Here is a 4,774-nt window from a genome sequence, read left to right on the forward strand (position 1 = left end):
TGATTAGGCTCAAGATGAAGGATAGGAATGGTGGATTGGGATTCCTTTGCCTATGGTCTAAAGTCTTCGATTATGTTGGTATTGATGTATCAAATGAGATTGCCAAGGAAGTACCACCCCAATCTTGTATCAACACTCACCTTCTCAATAAAATGGGGAGAAGAAATGTTGATGAGCAAGATCCTCAAGAGCAAGCTCCTCCACAAGCACCTCAAGCTCAAGAACCACCCTCCTTGGTTGATGTAATGAGAGAATTACAATCCATCAACCAAAACATCCAAAGAATTGAAGTTGAGCATGGTAGGCAACTTGAAGCACTTAATCGTCGTGTGTCTCGTGTAGATCATCGCACTGGTCGCTTGGATCGTCGTCTTGATGACTTATATGAGCATTTTGGCATCCACCTACCATATCAAGAGGATAGTGATGATAATGAAGACCAAGATTGATTATCTCCTCTTCATCAAGTCATTTTTTTTATTGCTTTATGTTTAATTGATCATATGAACTGTTAAACTAACTCCTAGTAAGCTAAGGTTTTCTCTTATGGTTTAAATACTTTAATGTCTGTTTAATGATTATTGCTTGTATGCTTTTTTAGTAAATGACTAAAAATAGGCTTGGTACTCCTATTTTAAGTTAATATGCATGCTTTGATATATTTCACTTCTTTAGGGGGAATTATGCATGTTCATCTTATATAAAAAGAAAGGAAATCAAACTCTCTTCTTTTTGATAATGTCAAAAGGGGGAAGAAAAGGTTGAGGATATTTGAAGATTTGAAAAGGGAGAAAAGTTTGAGGTTTTGAAAAGAAAGAAAAAGTTTGCAAATCAATGATTTCAAAAAGACTTCCGCTAAAAAATTCATTTTCACCCTCTTAAAAGAACAAATGCACATATTTAGGGGGAACTCTTGCAAAAGTTTTCTATAAAGGAAAGTGCATTACAGTTGCTTTCAAAATCATTTATAAATATATATCCTCAAAATTGGTTTGTCATTATCAAAAAGGGGGAAATTGTAAATCATGTTGCTTGTATGCGAAGTTTGTATTCGTAGGTTTTGATGAATGACAAACCAACAAACGACATGAAAGGACAAATCAACAAACATCTTAAATGAACAAACATGAAGAGTTGAAAGCAAAACAACAACAAGAAACTCAAGTCCACAACTTTTGAAGACATGTATAGAGTCTTAGGACTTAGGTAACTTCTTGTTAAGAACCAAATGTTAAATCTCTCAACACACACTCACAAAATGTTGTGATGATTCAATGCTATCCAAAAGGTTTTAAAAAGTTGTTTTCAAAGGTACAAAAGCATAGGAATTGACTCCAACAAGTTTGAGATCAATCCTAAGCATTTTAAAGTATTTTTAAACCGTTCTTTGAGGTTTGCATCGATGCACACTTATCTTGCATCGATGCAAAGCATGCAACGACTTGTTGCATCGATGCAAAGATGCTTGCATCGATGCAACCTAGCTGAAAATTCAAATTTCAGCATCAAAGGCATATTTGCATCGATGCAAAGTGTTATGCATCGATGCAAATAATTCAAAAACATAAAAAACGGCTAGTTTTGACATAAATGCTCCATCCCATTAATTCCCCAACGTTTCTAAGGTTTGGGAAATCTATAAATGGATGGATTGAAGCCTTATTTCACAAGTTTTTGATTAAGAAAATTACCTCATTCATATTCTTACATTCTACACATTTTTCAAGTGATTTAATACACATTTTGAGAGAGAAATATCAATTGGTTCAATAGTGCAAAAATTGTAATCACACACTCTTCTAGAGAGCACTCACTTTATCTCAACAATTCTTTGAGAATTGTTTTTCTTGTACACCTTGTGAATTGGAGTGTGATCTCCAAGGTTGAGTCGAGAGTTATAAACACTATAGTCGGTGAGGATACCAAAGAGGTATACTAAGTACTCAAGGCAAATCTTAGAGAAGGTATCTCTAAGTGGAGTGGGTTAGTATACGAGTGGTGATCATATACCGTGAGGTGTTAGAAACTAAGGACTCAGATTGTAAAAGGTTTTGCGCGAGCACCTTGAAGCTTGGCAATAGTGGAACTTCTCAATTGCGATTGAGAAAGAAAGTGGACGTAGGACAAAGATTGTGCCGAACCACTCTAAATAGCGTTTGATTCTCTCTAAACTCATCTCTTTAATAATATTGTCTCTTTACTTTTGAGCAAATAAATTGTGATCGAAAAGTAGCTTCGTAAGTACTTAAGGAGTGGCTTAAGTCCGATTGGTGAAAATCTTGATCAATTTATTTGAGTCAGTGTCTATTGGAAAGTAAAAGCTCCTTATAAATGTTTAGCAATTGAGTTAAGCTCTTGGAAAAATACTAGTACAATAACACTTTTATATATTGTCCTTAAATTTTGCAAAAAGATAAATTGTTGTTGCATTACTCAATTCACCCCCCCTCTTGAGTAATTGTGCATAGGTTCTACATTAAACGCCCAGAATGGTGCCAGACTGGGCGTTAAACGCCCAACTGCTAACCTTACTGGCGTTTAAACGCCAGTAGGTTCTTCCTCCAGGGTGTGCTGTTTTTCTTCCTGTTTTTCATTCTGTTTTTGCTTTTTCAATTGATTTTGTGACTTCTTATGATCATCAACCTACAAAATAAAATAAAATAACAAAAGAAAATAGATAAACTATAACATTGGGTTGCCTCCCAACAAGCGCTTCTTTAATGTCAGTAGCTTGACAGAGGGCTCTCATGGAGCCTCACAGATACTCAGAGCAATGTTGGAACCTCCCAACACCAAACTTAGAGTTTGAATGTGGGGGTTCAACACCAAATTTAGAGTTTGGTTGTGGCCTCCCAACACCAAACTTAGAGTTTGACTGTGGGGGCTCTGCTTGACTCTGATTTGAGAGAAGCTCTTCATGCTTCCTCTCCCTGGTGACAGAGGGATATCCTTGAGCCTTAAACACAAAGGATTTTTCATTCACTTGAATGATCAGTTCACCTCCATCAACATCAATCACAGCCTTTGCTGTGGCTAGGAAGGGTCTGCCAAGGATGATGGTTTCATCCATGCACTTCCCAGTCTCTAGGACTATGAAATCAGCAGGGATGTAATGGTCTTCAATCTTCACCAAAACATCCTCTACAAGTCCATGAGCTTGTTTTCTTGAATTGTCTGCCATCTCTAGTGAGATTCTTGTAGCTTGCACCTCAAAGATCCCTAGCATCTCCATTACAGAGAGAGGCATGAGGTTTACACTTAATCCTAAGTCACACAGGGCCTTCTTGAAGGTCATGGTGCCTATGGTACAAGGTATGGAAAACTTTCCAGGATCTTGTCTCTTTTGAGGTAATTTCTGCCTAGACAAGTCTTCCAGTTCTTTGGTGAGCAAAGGGGGTTCATCCTCCCAAGTCTCATTTCCAAATAACTTGTCATTTAGCTTCATGATTGCTCCAAGGTATTTAGCAACTTGCTCTTCAGTTACATACTCATCCTCTTCAGAGGAAGAATACTCATCAGAGCTCATGAAAGGCAGAAGTAAGTCCAATGGAATCTCTATGGTCTCATTTTGAGCCTCAGATTCCCATGGTTCCTCATTGGGGAACTTGGTGGAGGTCAGTGCACGCCCACTGAGGTCTTCCTTAGTGGCGTTCACTTCCTCTCCTTCCTCTCCAAATTCGGCCATGTTGATGGCCTTGCACTCTCCTTTGGGATTTTCTTCTATATTGCTTGGAAGAGTACTTGGAGGGAGTTCAGTAACTTTCTTGCTCAGCTGTCCCACTTGTGCCTCCAAATTCCTAATGGAGGATCTTGTTTCAGTCATGAAACTTTGAGTGGTTTTGATTAGATCAGAGACCATGGTTGCTAAGTCAGAGGGGTTCTGCTTAGAATTCTCTGTCTGTTGCTGAGAAGATGATGGAAAAGGCTTGCCATTGCTAAACCTGTTTCTTCCACCATTATTGTTGTTGAAACCTTGTTGAGGTCTCTCTTGATTCTTCCATGAGAAATTTGGGTGATTTCTCCATGAAGAATTATAGGTGTTTCCATAGGGTTCTCCTAGGTAGTTCACCTCTTCCATTGAAGGGTTCTCAGGATCATAAGCTTCTTCTTCAGATGAAGCATCCTTAGTACTGTTTGGTGCATTTTGCATTCCAGACAGACTTTGAGAAATCAAATTGACTTGTTGAGTCAATATCTTGTTTTGAGCCAGAATGGCATTCAGAGTATCAATCTCAAGAACTCCTTTCTTCTGACTTGTCCATTGTTCACAGGATTCCTTTCAGAAGTGTACATGAATTGGTTATTTGCAACCATTTCAATTAGCTCTTGAGCTTCTGTAGGCGTCTTCTTCAGATGAAGAGATCCTCCAGCAGAGCTATCCAAAGACATCTTGGATAGTTCAGAGAGACCATCATAGAAAATACCTATGATGCTCCATTCAGAAAGCATGTCAGATGGACATTTTCTGATCAATTGTTTGTATCTTTCCCAAGCTTCATAGAGGGATTCTCCATCCTTCTGTCTGAAGGTTTGGACTTCCACTCTAACCTTACTCAATTTTTGAGGTGGAAAGAACTTTGCCAAGAAGGCATTGACTAGCTTTTCCCAAGAGTCCAGGCTTTCTTTAGGTTGTGAGTCCAACCATGTCCTAGCTCTGTCTCTTACAGCAAAAGGGAATAGCATAAGTCTGTAGACCTCAGGGTCAACCCCATTAGTCTTGACAGTGTCACAGATTTGCAAGAATTCAGCTAAGAACTGATGAGGATCTTCCAAT

The 4,774-nt window shown here is 38.5% G+C and overlaps 1 non-coding gene across 1 annotated transcript; it reads left to right on the plus strand.

Annotated features, from left to right (window-relative positions):
* The first annotated feature begins 4,442 nt into the window (after positions 1-4,442).
* Positions 4,443-4,551, plus strand: LOC130937850 (small nucleolar RNA R71). The gene has a single exon (XR_009069045.1). It is a non-coding gene; the product is annotated as a small nucleolar RNA R71 (small nucleolar RNA).
* Positions 4,552-4,774: the final 223 nt, after the last annotated feature.

This window comes from Arachis stenosperma, chromosome 6 (assembly GCF_014773155.1).
Source record: "Arachis stenosperma cultivar V10309 chromosome 6, arast.V10309.gnm1.PFL2, whole genome shotgun sequence".
Taxonomy (NCBI): domain Eukaryota; kingdom Viridiplantae; phylum Streptophyta; class Magnoliopsida; order Fabales; family Fabaceae; genus Arachis; species Arachis stenosperma.